The sequence below is a fragment of the Anguilla rostrata genome, chromosome 12 (assembly GCF_018555375.3).
Source record: "Anguilla rostrata isolate EN2019 chromosome 12, ASM1855537v3, whole genome shotgun sequence".
NCBI lineage: Eukaryota > Metazoa > Chordata > Actinopteri > Anguilliformes > Anguillidae > Anguilla > Anguilla rostrata.
The window spans coordinates 20,295,976-20,312,524 of record NC_057944.1 but is presented as its reverse complement, the minus strand read 5'-3'; the positions used below and the strand labels follow the sequence as shown (position 1 = coordinate 20,312,524).

Genomic DNA, 16,549 nt, shown 5'->3' with positions numbered 1-16,549 from the left:
ATCAAAGTGCGCCCCTGCTGGTTTCTGGAGCCCCTCCAGGGCTGAGTGCAGAGCGTGCTGGACGGCGGCTGCATCGTGACTTCATTTCCTCAGCCGCACATTCTCTGGAAAGAGCCTCGCTGGAGCTCCACACTGACATGCGCACGAACACCTCAGGGAGTGCGTCTCTTGGAGCCAGCGGGAAACGGGCGTTTGCTCATTTTCTCGTATCTACGACAATCAAAAAAGAGCGCTTCTAATGCCGCCTGATTCAATAAAGGGATTTAATATCATTTAGCTGCAGTAGGGAAATGAATTTCATAGCTGGGAGACGGTGAAGAAAGCGGGTGAGGAGGCGGCTGTGGGAGAGGGCCGCGGGCAGAGCAGTTAGGCAGCGAGGCTGAACTCAGTTCACAGCTGTGCGGCTTTCCTCAGCCTCGGCTGCCACAGACCCTGGGTGCCAGCGCAATGGAGAGAATGGGAGACAGAGGGGTCATGTGACACTGCCGTCCGCCAACGGGGGCCGCCACCCTCACGGTACCGCACACTTCTTAGCGCGGCTTCCAGCTGGTGTTGTGTGATGTGAAGAGGATGGCTCTGGACAAATATCAGTAACCGAAGCTTTCCTCACCAGAGATGGAGGGAAAAAACAGATTCTAAAAAAGTAATTCCGAAAATAGGTGAGGAAGTATGGGCAGGAAGTCACAGAAGGTGTGGAGGAGCGGGCTGCAGTGCTAAGGGTGGAGGTGGGTGGGCAGAGGCAGGAAACGACACCTGAGGCGCTGGGTATAAAGATGCAGCAGGAGCAGGGCACTGAGCCAGGCTTACAGGCCTTCATTACGGGAAAGGCAGGGAGGGGGGGAGGGGCAAAGCTTCTGAGGAAGCCATTCAGCCCAGACCTTCATCCCTTTCATCAGCTGACGTTCTGTCTTTTATTTACCTTCCTCCCCTCAGAAACCTTAAAATAACTCCCAGACCTCCCAGGCCCCGCCCCCTGTCTCGAGTCAGCGTAACTGCCTCAACAGGAAGGAGCAGATGCCCACAGGCATGTCTGCCTGGCGGCGTCTCCCTCTCCAGCACCCCTGCCTGCCCTGCAGACTCAGCTCGTCCTTCAGCGCACAGACTCAGATTAGCTAACCTCCACACACCCCTGTCACTGACCTCTCAGCTGCTCTTAAGCACATGGGCCACAGGAAGGGCACCATTACCGGCCCCTCGGCCCCCAAACGACGGGACCGTTCTGTTAACGCACCATCAGGCCTGAGACTGTGTCAGAGTACGTGCGCATCACAATACGCCTCTTTGGCCAGCTTACAGATCCACCTTGAAATTCAGCTGACTGAAGCCGGCAGGCTGCTCGCAGTGGAGGCCTCGGCTTTCCCAGAAGGCACTGAGGCAAGCGTTGCCGCGGTGCTCAACGCGCCGAGCTCAAAGACAAAAGCCCCGCTCACGCAGTCAGAACGGAGACAGGCGGAGGCACTCCGGCGATGTGTCCGTGACAACTCCTTCAGGCGAAAAAGCTAAACTCAAACAACCGGCAGCGCCTCGCGTCCAGAGGTGAGCTGACCTCGTACCCTGAGAAAGCTACACCTGTCGAGCAGAGCGAGGCGGCCTCACCTGCAGCCACAAAGCCTGCTTCGCTTTCATCTTTGGGCTGTACAAGGACACGCACTCATCCCGCTGCCATAACCCTGACGGTGCTAACTCAGCTGTACCGCTGACAGGGCTACAAAACACTCCATTACTGCCAATCAAAACGCTCCATTACTGATCAGACGCTCAGTTTGAGAGCTTGTACACTGTGGCCGTTATCCTAATACATTGCAGTAAAAATAAATTAATAAATAAAAAAACTAGATGCTTCACTGGCCTGGTGGACTGGGGGCGACAGAAATGTGACAGCAGGAGAGAACCGTCGCGAGTGGGAAAGGATCTATCTGCGTGGAAGACAAAGATCTGAGAGCGCCAGACGCCTGTGAGAGAATGGGGCGAGACTGACAGTGACAAATGAGCGCGTGAGTAAAAAGGGAAAGATGTTGTTCCCAGAGAAAACGCTCACGAACACAGCGCCGACGCCACCAGCACAATAACCAGCCAGTTCAACGATTATGGCTTTTCTAAATGAAGGGATCCTTGCTGTAGGAGCTGGACGTCAGTTGCCTGCGTCAGCTGAGTTCAGCCACACACTGCACACACACACTCGCAGACAACAAACAAGAGCGCTGCCAAACACTCAAGTGCTTAATGGGGACTGGGAGCACACTTGGCCCTCAGGTTTTTGGAATTGGCTGCAGTCACACCCGTCCTCAGTCAGTGACACCGTCGCTGCGCCCCGCCACCCCCCCCCCTCCTCCCCCAAACTGGTGAGAGCACTGCGTGGTTCCAATGAGTCTATCTGCTGTGGCCCGCGAGATCTCCCCCCTCCTGCCCACTGCGATTTACTCGGCTGGCTGCTTGACCCCTGGGCCCTCCAACCCCCCCCCCCCCACACCCCCCACCCCACCCTTCACAGAGGTCTTCCTCCAGTCCGGCTGTTGCCTGACAGACATTAACGCGGAGCTCAGCATTACGGCGACAGGAAGTAGAAAGTTCTCAGCTCCATTCCTTCACCGCCCGAAAAAGACGTCAAAAGCAACCACCGCCCTCATCCTGTGTGGTCTAGGTAAACCTTCGCTCTTCAGCCCGACTTGTGCTCGCAAAACAGAGAAGAGAGAGAGACCGTTCCCTCCTCCGAGGCAATGAACAAAACCCCGAGATGAAATAAAAAACAAACGGGCCTGCGAGAAGGCAGCGCTGGCCGGCCTGTGTCTGCCGCATAATGGCGGTCTCCCCGGCGTCTGCTCCCTCCAGGAGAGCGCGGCTCTGGCTCTCGCTCAAACATGTGGGCCTCGCACGCCACCCCGCGCAGGACAGAGACAGATGGCGCTCCTCCATGTGGCGGCCGTCCAGCCGCTGGCTTTCAGGAGAACCGCAGCCTGAGCTACAGAATCTGACAGGAGAGTCACAGACGAGCGTCGGAATGTCTAAGGTTTTTTTTAAAATGTGTAATTGTTCTAACCCCCCGATGCGTTTCGATTGCTGTGTAAAAGGAGGGCCCTGGAGATTTCACAATGTGGGTTTCTTAGAGCTTTTTGCTTTTTCTTCTCTCCACTTTGCTTCTTAGATTTTCAGTTCCCCTCGCCCAATCAGGTCTCCCCATTTGACGGGAGGGAATGTAGGACCCCAGGAATACATCAGCTGGTATTTCATCTGTCACTCTGATTCTGCATGAGAGACCCCACACAGGTGAGAGGGCGAGAGGTTGGTTACCAGCCCCTACCCCCCTCACCAGAGATAGCGACTGCAGACCCGTTTGGTCCACTGGGGACGGATGGCTCCCTAGCCGACGGGCTACGCTGCCTATGCCTAGAGCCAGCCCCGCACGCGCACACCCCCGGCAGGCAGGACTTTATCACCGCACCCAAACCTGCACTTCAGCCAGACAAAATCACAGGAAGTGAGGTCAACTATGGGCCTTAGAAGCTCCTCCCCCACATTTGGGGTTTACAGACGGCAGGAAGAAGATACTTAAAAATGAACACATGAAGAATGAAAGGCTCAAACTGGCAGAGACTATTATTTAAAAAGATTATCATACTTGAATGTAGAATGAATATACTGTGCTTGTGAGCACAATTCATTTGTTCCAACTAAAGTAGTTACATGTAAACTAATAGAATTTGTGCTGAATTATGGCGCGAGATAACGACTTCAGGAGACTTCAGCAGTCTCTCTGTCTCTCTTCAGCAGTCTCTCCTACTCCAGACGCTGAAGGGACAGAAGTGACTGAAAGACTGGAATTCCAGATGGAACCACCTTGTGACAGACGGTGCGCGTGTCGCAGTGCTTGGGCTTGAGGGTGAGGAGGGCTGTGTGCGGGCGTGGGCGTGTGGGGCAGAATAAACAGGAAAGGTGGCGGTCAGCACTTCCGTGCGGTGCCAGGGGAACTTTGTCTGGGTGCTTCGCGCACTTCCTGTTTTTGTCGGCCAGCAGACGAAGGCGCTGGACCTCAGGATATCCCGAGCAGACCGGCCTGCCCAAAACGGCACTGAACCCACCTGATGGAGAGGTGGAGGGACAGACGGAGAGAGGGACAGAGGGAGAGAAGGAGAGTGACAGAGGTGGAGAGGGACAGAGTAAGAGAGGTAGGCAGCCACAGACAGACAGGGATAGCTAGAGAGCAGAGGGAGGAATAAACCTGGAGAGGGGGAAGAGATGGGAAAGTAATGATGGCACAGAGCTGGGGGAGAGAGGAAGAGAATGGGAGGGAAGTGCAGGAGAGAGAGAGAAGAGAGAGAGAGAGAAATAAAGAAAACAAGGGGGAGATACTGGTAGAGGGAAAGGACAGCAGCACATGCATCAGTCCCGTTCCCCTTCAGTGAGATTTCTGACATTCTCAGAGACAATACAAGGGTAGGGCTGCTGTTCTCAGGGTGAGAGCACCACAAATCACACGAGAGTGAGCGCACTGACTGTGTGTGTGTGCGTGTGTATGTGCATGTGCATGTGCATGTGCGTACCTGTGTGAGTGCGTGTGTCCATGTATTTTTTTCTGCAACACTCCTTCTGTCTTTAAATGGGAGAAACCACTTAAAGTGTTTTCCGTCTGCATTTCCCAGCCCAATGTCAAAAGCAGGGTGACATTAATAACTGCCTCTGCACAGCAAAATATAACACTGTCCCGCTGAAGAACTTACTGACAGACAGAGTGACAGCAGCGACCAACCGGCTAATCACTCTCTCTCTCTCTGTCTCTTTCTCTCTCCGTCTCTCTCTCCATCTCTCTCTCCGTCTCTCACTCCCTCTCCCCCTCTCTCTCCCTCTCTCACTCTCTCTCTCGCCCTCTGTCTCTCTCTCTCTCTCGTCTTCACTCCTCTCCGCTCTCTCTCTCTCTCCCCTCTCTCTCCCTCCTCTCTCGCCTCTCTCTCGTCTCTCTCCTCTCGTCCTCACCCTCTCCTCCCTCTCCCTCTCCTCTCTCTCTCTCTCCCTCTCCCCCTCTCTCTCTCCCCCTCTCCCTCTCCCTCTCTCATCTCAGCTGAGTTGAAGGGGCTGTGTGGCAGAGGGCTCTTCCCAGTGAAAGCAGTGTGCTCTGTCCTCTTATCAGCCGCCAGCACTGGGGTGGAAATATTCTGCCGGCCTTCAGAAAAAAGACAAAAGCAACAACAATGAAGAACCAACGGCTCTGTTTCAAATTACCGGCCACATTTCTGGATGTGTCTGCCGCTCTCTCCCCTCCCCACCCCGCCCCGCTCCCGTGCCACAGCACTCCGCCGCACAGCTTCCTGGATCACACGCTCTCCCCCTCTCTCCTTCCCTGGGTCGTCCCAAATCCAGCCGCCGTCCCCGAGCTTCCCGCCAGCGCGATAAGGAGGCTGCAGAACGGACCGAGCGCCGCGCGTTTCCCCTGAACATGCCGACTCGGCCGCGTGTGGAGGAGAGCGAGAGGGAAGAGGCGGCTTTGTGCCGCCTCAGCACTCACAGGCCGGGATTAAAGCAGCGGGCTGGCGGTCCCCCCCCCCCAATGAGAGGGGGAGACTCTGCAGTCCTCCACTCCTCCTCTCCGCCTCTCCTCCACTCCTCCCCTCTAGAACCATCCTGGGTTTAATTACCGGCAGGAAACCTGAGCCGATGTGTGACTCGGCACACTTTCTCCTCGGGGGGGGGGGGGGGGTCGCTACGTGCCCGGCGAGCCAAGGTTCAGCAGCACTGGGGGAGCAATGTCATGCTCTTTTTGTGCAATTGGAGGAAGTGTTCGGTTCAACAGCGCGATGTGGTCGGTGTTGAAAGACAGCACCGGGTAATGGCTGATAAGTTACTCAATGATTTACTGGAAGAGTGATTTCAGCTGCATGCCACTGGATTTCTTAACTTTTCTTAAATTTCTTAAAATGCAATGAGCTTGGTACAAAATGACGCACACATACACACACACACACGCACACACACACACACAGTAAACAAACGCAGACAGACAGGTGGAGGTAGGACAGAGACTGAGGCTGAGTAGGAGTGTGATAACAGTTTGCTGACTCGACGGCTCATAGCCGCGGTCACACAGGGCCCTCATTGTGCTCTCTGCGTGGCGGCTCCGTTTCCAGAACCTTCCGGCCCAGGACAGAGCTGCCCCGGGCATAATGACCACATTCAGCTGGCACCAGCATAATGAGGGTTCCAGAGCGCGGCTCGCCCCGTCTCTCTGAAACGCCCGGGGAACGGCAGCGGGGGTGGCGATCGCAATGCCAGCGCACAAGAGGGCAGCGCGGGGCAGGGCAGGGGCAGAGGGCATGGAGGGACACGCCATCCCTCTCCCCGCCAGTCCGAACGATGATGTCATCCAAGGCCGCACGCTGTATTCACGGTACGGGCACGCACGTTCCAAACCCAGCCTCCTTTACCTGAGAGGGGACTGTGGGTGCCGCTACGTCCCCTCCTCTTTATGAGTGGGCGTTTGGGTTTGACAGCGGGGTGCCGAGTCGGGAGGACCCGTGCGGAACCCCGTGCCCCGCCCGGTCGCGTGCCGCGCGCAGGAAGGGGAGCCCGTGCGAGGGCCGAGTCACGCCAGCGCCGCGCCACGCCCAGGTCTGGGTCTGGAGCGCGTTAGCGCCGTGCGGCTGGGATCCATTAGCCCGGCTCCCGCCGGCCAGACTTAAGCAGACACAGAGCGGGGAGAAAAAAAGAGAGAGGGAAGGGGGGGAATTCACCCGAAACGACGAGCCTGGAAGCGTGGAACAGGAGGCTCTGCCTGGGTTTGTTTTCACTTGAGCACTGGCACAGGGTCCGGCCCGTCCCACAGAGAGCTGCCCTGCTTTTCATTTCTGAGAGGAGGGGCAATGGGGGGGTTCGTCCCACAGCACGCTGTCTCTGTGTGACATATGTTGTTTGTCCGCTCACGTGTTCCCTGCGACCGCGGGGCTGTGGGTTTGGGGGACGCTGGGGGCAGACTCCCCGGTTTATCTCCTCTAATTATGGCCGCGGGACCCCCCTGCTGACTCGGGGCCTGCCTGGCGGACTCGCCGCTCTTCCCAACCCGGACCTTTAACCCCGCGCCCCTGCCTCCTCCGGACGGGCGCCCAGTGACCTCACCAGGGGGGGACAGGGCAGCACTGCCATCTCAAACCGGCTCTGGAGCAGCCTGGGCGCTAACATGGAGATAGCACTCCGGGTTGGTATTGCTGTCCTATGCTGCACAGGTAACTGGCGTTACAAATGCAGGATATTTGCATCGCCCAATGCGGCTACATAAGAGAGAGTTATTTCCTGCAGATGGTAATAAAAGCACACATCAGTCTCTATTATGTAACTGCATTGGACTCAAAACAGTTTATCAAAACAGTCTGTTTTTCTGCAGTGGCAGGGGCTTATGGGAGAATGGGTGGGGGCTCTGGGAGTAACACGGAGCGGAGAGGTCACTGACAACAGAAAATGACTGAACACGCAGAATAGCAACCTCAGGTGACTGAGAATGGAGAAAGATCCTCTCAGACCAATGGCCTTCAGAACGTTCCGGCACATTCTGTATGAGTATGTAGTCCCTGCTGTCGCTACAGCAGCAATAAAAAACACTGCTGGACGGGAGGACCCATTGTGTAGCACGAAATCAATACTACAGCCATTAATTCTGTCAGTCTGACTATTACAGCGTTTTTTCAGCATCAGACACTGAAGACAATGACAAAAGAAGTGATGTAGGAAATGCTTCACACGCAGCTGGAGTCTAGGACACAATGCATCAGGAAGCAAAATGACCTCATCAATCACACAGCGACCATTTTTTTACACAAACACTATTATAGAAGGTTCCGGCAGGTCCAGTCTGAGTGATATCATTCGTTTAAAATATTCCACTGTGTGTCATGTGGCCTCAAGACGACCCTCCTCCCTTCCAAAAACACCACCTTCTCACCCCTTGACCCCCTTGCCCTCCCCCCACACACACAAACCGAAACCTCCCGCATTCTGATTCAGTATCCTCCCCTTACAAAAATCTCCCAGTCAGCAGTCCCCCACTCACCCAATCTCCCACACACGACACCACCGATTCCACGGCAACCCTTCCTCCGCACACCCTCCCTTCTTGCAGCTGGACCCGCCCCCAATACGAGTCTTCCCCAACGTGCTCTGATCACATGCTCCAATGAGGGGCGGGAGGTCAGCGACCTGACACTTTAACAAAGAAAGGGGGTTCCTGCCCCACCCCCACCCCCACCCCTCAGTCACCCCTCCCCGGGCATCCCCAACCTGGGAATAGGGGCGCCGCCTCTTCCGAGCCCCACCCCCACTGAGGGACGGGAAGATGAGGGGAGGGGGCTCCTGGGGAAAACTGACAGCCACGGGTGCCTCCAGTGCTGGTCTCCGCGTGGCTGGCCTATGGGGGGGCGGGACACGGACCCCTGTCTGTCCCCAGTGTGACATCACGGCTCGTTTCTCCCAGCTGTGCACGCGCACTTTCCCTCTGCTTTCCTGTGACCTCAGGTATGAGCATCAGAGATGGGAAATCCAGGTTCAGAAAGTAAAAGTCCAGTCCAGTATTTTGTTCCCATCACCTGGAATTGCTAATCAGCACAATTCTACAGCCAGGAGAAACTACTAAGTGAAATCGGCTGGCTTCATGGGTGGAGGAAAGACATGGCAGGACTTTGAGGACTTCACTCCTCTGCTGAGAATGAGAGCCGTGTGCCTGGCCCGACGAAGACGAGCTAATAAAAGCGTGGCCTCTTAGCCTCATCAGCGCCGTCCCCAGGCCCTCATAAAGGCAGTGGGTGGGGCCCGTCCCCAAAGGGCGGCGGTGGATCTGACTGTTGGGCGTCACCGTCCCGTGCGCAGAGGGTGTGTCTCCGCCCCAGCGGGCCCCGCTCCGGCGTTTCACGGGCTGTTACACGCCCGCGGTGATGTCACGCCGTAAAGCACCTGGACCGGAGCCAGCGCGGCCAGGCGGCCCGCCGCGGAGGAGCCCCATCTCCCCGCCCCTGACCCCGAGCCGCAGGGCGGGGTTTGACCCGGGCACGAGAACCGCGATGGCAGCGATGGAGCGCGGTCTCCCCCCCGCGGCCGCGGCGCATTAGCTGTGCGGCCGCTAATTGTCTGGCAGATGCTTTATCGGGACCCGACGCTGGATCGGTCATGCAGAGGGTCAGGGGGCGGAGCTTTGAATGAGAGACAGCCCGTCCCTGATGCTGTAACCGCGTGCGTGACTGGAAAGCACCGCACAGCACTGAGCATGCTGGCTGAGGACAGTATTGCATTACATTACATCATGTAATAACAGCAGGCACTTTTATCCAGGGAGGTATCTGCACTGCGAGCAATGGGACCTGCGATCCATTCATCCAAGTGGGTTACCCCCTGAAACCATTCAGCCTGAGTTACAGCTCAGCGGGACAACTCAACTGGGCCGCGAGGTCAAGGGTAAACAAGGTTTTTACCGCTCATTTCTTTCTAGTGTGAAGCACCTCGGGTTGCAATTCACTGTGTGAGAATGTGCTATAAAAATAAATGTATTATAATTATTATTTATGTCCCTATAAAACAAGCACTCCGCAAAGGGCATTGGCGTCACCCCATCCTGGATTTGAGCCCCTGGTCCTCTGTACTGGGAGCCTCCGGAAGCGGATCAGAGAGGGCCGATCCCCCTCCCGCCTCCTCCCGACTCCCAGGAACTCTGCCCAAGGATGCGAGGAACGGAGAGTTGGGTAAGCCACGGTGCAGATTGCATCATATTAGTGTTTCCCTCACCTCCGCTGTGTCCTGGGGATCCAGCTGAGGGGGTTTAGAGTGCTGGGTACTTCAGAGCGCTGGGTACTTCAGAGTGCTGGGTACTCAGGGCGCTGGGTACTTCAGAGCGCTGGGTACTTCAGAGCGCTGGGTACTTCAGAGCGCTGGGTACTTTAAAATGCTGGGTGCTCTTACAGCAGTGTGATGCTTTGAGAAAGCTGTGCGGGGCCAGGCAGGAAGGCGAGACTGGACCATTTGAAGTCCAGTGTGGATCTCTCTCCCACTCTCTCTCTGTCACTGTCTCTCTCCCTCACTCCCTCCCACTCTCTCACTCTCCCTCACTCCCTCCTGCTCTCTCACTCTCCCTCATTCCCTCCCACTCTCCCTCACTCTCTCCCACTTTCTTTCTCCCTCACTCTCTCCCTCCCAATTTCACTCACTTCAGTTCACTCTGTCACCCTCTCCCACTCTCTCTCTCTGTCACTCTCTCCCACTCTCTCTGTCACTCTCTATTACTTTCTCTCCCTCACTCCCTCCTACTCTCTCTCTTTCTCCCTAACTCTCCCTCCTTCACTTTCTCCAGCTCTCTCGCTCCTGCACTCTCTCCCGCTCTCTCTCTCCATTTTTGACTCCAGTATTTTTCATTCCCACACTCCAGTCTTTTTAATATTCATGAGGACCATGAGACACAAAAGGCAGTATAGGGCTATGTAAGTGAGAGCCAGAAATACAGAACACCGACACAGACACACACTCTCACACACACCCACACAGACAAGCATACACACACTTCCACAGACGCACATACATATGCATGTACACACACCCACACAGACACACACTCTCACACACACATCCACATAGATGCGCACACACATACATTACATACACACACACGCACATCCACAGACACGCACACACATGTATGCATGCATGCATACACACACGCATGCAGAGCACACACACACGCACACACACCCTTACTTTCAGAGACACGTGCAGGGAAGAACACTGGCACACACAGAGACAGACTTACAAAGATGTCAAGCAGGAGGGTGCAATTATGGAACATACTCGCTCACACACACACACACACACACACACACACACACAACCCCCCCCACAGCTCTCAAAAGAAGGCCAAAACCAAAAATCAGCATCCAGAAAGATAATGAGGGAGCAGAGAAAAGGGCCTAAGACAACTGAAGCGGCACACGCAGACACAAAAGAGGAAGAGGAGAAGCGGGCCCGCGCCAGACGAGTGCGTGTGTGTCCGTCTGTGTGTCTGTCTGTGTGTCCGTCTGGCCATTACAACATCGCAGCATTCTCACGTTAATTGAGTGATGGATATTCCTTTTTTTTATCATATTTAATCAATTTATTCATTACAGGGGACCTAAACGAGAGCGAGGAGAAGCTACTCAGGCTCCACAAAGGGCCGCTTGATTTGTTCTGGACAGGTGGCCAGGCAGCCACTGGCGGCCGCCTCACAAAAATCCCGCCCACAATAGCACTAAAGACGATTATGCAAATGAGGGCTTTTCCGCGAGACTTTCCCAGGAAGGGGAGCGGGAAGGACCCGTGGGGGGGTGGAAGAGCAAACGGAGGGAGGGAGGGAGGGAGGCACAAACAGAGGGGTCTGGGTGCAGACTGTTGCTTCAGGACGCTGTTGCCTTGTAAAAGGTCAAATGAGCGTCTCTGCCTGTGGCCCCCGTACACTGGCTGAGCAGGGCTGCTGGGAGGGCTGGCTGAATGTCAACAATACTAACACACGAACGCATGCGCGAGCACACACACACACACACACACACACACACACACACACACACACACACACGCACACATACACACACGCATACACACACGCACACACACACATGCACACGCACACATACACGCACACACACACATGCACACGCACACATACACACACGCATACACATGGACAAGGACACACATACAGACACAAATTCACTTAAGCAGACACACACCTTCGCATTTATGTAAATGCACTCTAAACACACATCCATAAACATGCAAAGCATCGAGCATGCTGGCAGAGGACAGTATTACATTGCATTACATCACATAACAACAGAACGCACTTCTATTCAGGGAGGTATCTGCACAACTCCGCTAGAGCTCAAGGGGGGGTTGTCTCAACTGGGTGTTCAAGGGTAAACGAGGCTTTTATTGTGCTTTTTAAATTTTATTTTATTTCTTTTTTACTGTGAAGCACCTCTGGCTGCAATACACTGTATGAAAATGTGCTGCACGAATGAATGTATTATAATCAGTAGTTATGCCACTGTAAAATAACTCAAAGAACCAGACAAACATTCCCATAAGCACATGTGCATGTACGCTCACGCGCTACGCATATGCGCATGCACGTGTGCACACAATATCAACGCACCGTCCTCTTCACGCCTCCCGGCCCCGCGCTTCACAGACCCCGCGCGACTGTGGCGGATCGGGGACCCGTCGCTGTGAGAGCGCTGTGAAGTCACGCGTGGAATGGCCCCCGGCTCGCTCAGCTCGCGGCACGGGCGCTGGGAAAACCCGCCGCTTTCCCTTTTTTGGTATACCGGCCTATCTGAGAAGCATGAGTCACTTCTGCAGTTTGGACAGGGGGGGAAATGTCCAGACCCTTCAGTTTCACGGAGACGAGACTCTCGGCCGAGCCCGACAGCTTTCTTCGGCAGCCGTCGTAAAAAAGAAACGGACGCCTCTCTCTTTATTCATCTCCGCCTCCCCTCGTAGAAACCTTTGCGTTCCGGGGTCTCCAAGGACGAAGGAGAACCAGCCAGCAATCCCGTCTCCACGCAATCACCTTCCTAACACACAACCCGTTCAAATAATGACTGAACACATTACTCTTAACAAAGGGGTTTTACAAAAAGATGTACGGCACAGGCACGGCCATCAAAGCTTCCACTTTCAGTGTCATTTACTTCAAGCGATAATAAGGTTTCGATTCAAGCGATGTTTTAAGATCTTAATAAGATAAGGAATGCTTTTCTTAGCGGTGCGGCGGGCTCTCGGTGGAGTGCTGCAGGTTGCCTGCCTGCCTGCAGAACGCTCCCCCTGCCCTGCAATGCAGGGTCCATTAAGGCCGTCACAGAGAGGGCTGTCTGAAAGACCGGGACACTCCATGCAGTCTGCAGCAGGATATGCAGGCCAGCAAGGCAAAATGCTAGTACCGAGAAGGGCTGCAAATTTAGGACACGACAACCCCTGAAATATAATCTCCCATGCTATCCCCATTTCTTTTGACTCTAAAGCCCACCCCCGACTCCCACAACCCGGTCAGGTTTGGCTGGGACAGGACCAATCACCAGGTGTGCGTGTGAAAAGGGGCTGAGCTCGCTCGCCCTAGGAAGCGGGCGTCCTCACCCCGGACGGGCCCCCCCCGCAGCGCAGTGAGACCTCCTCCCGGTCCCGCCCCCGCTTTGGAGCCTAACGAGAGGCCAGCCGCTGTGGGAGGCGTAATTACTCACAGACAGCAAGCACATTCCACACCGGGACGCAAGGCGGAAGCACGGGGTCAGGGACACCCCCCACCCAGCAGCACACGTCAGCCCCAAACGCTGACTGCCTGTTCCTCTGGGGTTTCCCAGGGAGGGAGACTACTGCAGGGCGGAGCAGCACAGGCAGACAGACATACAGACAGGAAGTCAGTGAAACAAGGACACACACACACACAAACAAACACACACCATGTACAAATATACAAGAAGATACACAAGCAAGAGACAGCCACGGACAGTGAAATACAAACACACATACAATGAGCAAACACATAAGCAAAGACAAGCACAAATATCATTTAAAAAATGGACACACGCGCACACAAATATGCAAATGCAAAACACACACACACACGGCTGCAAACATATAAACATACATGTAATACGCAGGATTTGTGGGCAGTGTCAGCAAGGCTGCACTTATAAACCATGACCCCTGTCACCAGCAGGGTTATAAGCACAGCAGCCCTGATACTCAGAGCCAGGTAAGAATGAACCAGGCCCACGACCTGCGCAGCGTCATCCTCGACCCACGCAGCCAGCCCCACCCATCGACAGCTCTGGGTCACACCCATTCGCTATCCGCTGAGAGCGACAGACGCGCAGACCGCCCAGAGAGAAGCCTCCTCACTTCGGCTCCGGGACAGGGATTTTAAGAGGGCGGTACTCGGGTGTTAATGAGAGGCAGCGCATCACAGGGTTTTAGAAGAGCGCGGTCACTCGCCGTCACTTCCCCCCCCACGCGGCGCCCCGCTCAGCGTCGGCGGCAGCGGCAGCAGAAGTGATCATTAATGGCGTGTTCCCTCGGCCCCGGCTCTGACAGCTGGTGCTGTGCTTTCTGGGGGCCCCCACTCCAATCTCCTTTAGCTAAAGCCGGGATCATCACCTTGTCCCATGATCTCGAAACAATCATGCCCTCCTTCCCTCAGCCTGTAAACATGGAGGACGAGCGCGGGGCCGGGCCTGTCACCGCAAAGCCGAGACAGCTGGTTGTGTGTGTGTGTGCGTGTGTGTGAATGTGTGTGTGTGCGCGTGTGGGTGTGCTTGTGTGTGTGCGTACATGTGTGCGTGCGAGCGACTGAGTGTGAGAGACGTAGTGCTTCTGCGGTGTTTGTGTGAGAAAGAGTGTGAAATAAATAGCCTAGGTTTTAATATGAGTGAGAGAGCATGAGCGTGTCTGCGGCTGTGTGGGTGTCTGAGAAAGAAACTGAGTGCATTTAGTCTTGATTTCCCAACGTCCCCGTTCACATCAGTGACCCAAGCCGCAAAAAGACTGCTACTGCACCTCAGAAAATGGGCTAAATTGCAACTTAGTGACTGAGAATAGAAACTTAACAGCCAACACCTAACATCTATGGGCTCCCAATTCCCAAAAAACCAACAAGCCACAGGGGGCCATGATTGCAGCACTGGAAGCCTGTGACGTTTTCAACGGCTGTGTGAATCACACAGAGCAATCCTCCTCCTCCTCTGTCTCACGCTACACCAGCACACAGCGTAGTTCCGGAAGTCATACCAACACACTGACAGCCCAGACTAACTACCCTGCAAACATTCTGCCCAGACACGGGAAGAGGTCAGAGGTCACAGCTATTCAAGCTGAACCGTCAATACAGTGGGTCCACCTCTCTCCGTGGCTAGCCCTGTGCCTGGGCCTTCAGTTTCACGATAAACACCGTTAAGAAAACATTCATAACTCACCCATGCAGTGATTCAGTCATCTAATTACACAGGCAGCAAATGGTGAACTGACAAGTGTAGGAGTCAGAGAAAGGGAGAGTAGCTAGCAAAGCAGCAGCAGCCATTAACTATGAATCAGCTTTATTGGCATGACAAACACTAGGTGCCAAGACACATCAATAATGATAAAAGCATAATAAATAACAATAATAATGTAGGGGGGTTCCAATTAAATAAATAAAACAGTAATAATAAAGACGAGAACAATTACAATAAGCCGTGATGCCGCAGTCTCTTCGCCTCCTCATTATCTCCATATTTTTCTCCGTATGAACATCTTGCGCTGGTGCTCTCCTCTTTATTCCATCACTCTCTTGGCTTTAATTTTCTCTTTTACATCTCCCTACTCCTCAGCCTCCCTTTTATTTCCCTTATTTTCTCTCTTCATGATTTCTGCTTCTGCTCTCCGTCCCTCTTTCTCTCCTCCTGTCTTCCTTGGCTGTCCCGCTCTCTCCTACCCTGTTCTTTAGCAGCAGTACAGGCCTGGGGCCGATGCAGGAGAGCATGGGGGAGGTTGTTGGAAGACTTTTTTGGGGGGGCGGGGGCCGGTATAGGGCCGCCTGGTATAGCTGCAGATCCTCCAGTGGCTCCAGACAGATTTTCGTAGGCTAACGCCTGGCCGTTTTAATCCCTCAGCATCTACAGCCCTCCACCTCCAACCATCAGGCCATCAATTACAAATCCATCTATCTGGGCCTTAACCCTTCACCTTCTGAGAGCCCGAGGAGAAAAACAACAATTAAAAAAACACCAAAACAATTCTGACCCAGACAGCGCAAAACACAGACACAGACAAACACAGACAAATACACACACGCACCCACACACACACACACACACACACACACGCGCAAAACACGCACGCAAACACACACATGTGCATACAAAGAATATAATTTCTTTACAAAGATGTAAGAAAACATGTCTGAACATGTCTTTGCAATAGTCAAACACATGTAGCTAAGTCAAACAAATGTAAACGTAGTCCATGCAATTCAGTGATTACACTGAATAGTCAAACACAGCAAGTGTCTCGGTAAATAAAAGTTTTTCAACAAAAGATCCACAGGCTGCCAAGAGGAATTCACACCATCCTTGTGCAATTCCTCTCTAAATCTGGAAGCGTTTACTGCAAATTGGGGACTTAATTTCATCCAGACCCATCCGAAGCCTTTAACGGTCAGTCCTTTTGGCAGCGTCCTGGTCGAGCCGCGTCCTCGAGCAACCGAACACTTCTCATCGAGTGAAATCCCTTACTCACAGAGTGGGCAGAGGAAGTCTGCCAGGCAATTCCAGCAGACTGCTACTCTTAGAGAGACAGAGAATGATGGCAAAACCAAGATTTCTCTCAGTCACCCACATGGTCAGAGTCCAGTAGTTTGGAAACGGACAGAAACCACACGTGGTCCTGGAAGGGCCAGCCCAAAACAGGCGAGCGCACAGTGGTGAGGAAAATTCACACCCACATGGGACTGGCGTTTTCTCATTTGAGTTGTTCTCTTCTCTCAGAGAAAGGTCTGGCCACACGATTATTCTGAGGAAGGATCTGA

General features: G+C 54.1%; 1 protein-coding gene across 2 annotated transcripts in view; it reads right to left on the bottom strand.

Annotated features, from left to right (window-relative positions):
* LOC135235586 (F-BAR and double SH3 domains protein 2-like) overlaps positions 1–16,549 on the bottom strand; it is a 74,729-nt gene that overhangs the window by 35,267 nt on the left and 22,913 nt on the right. The gene's annotated exons all lie outside the window — the stretch shown is intronic.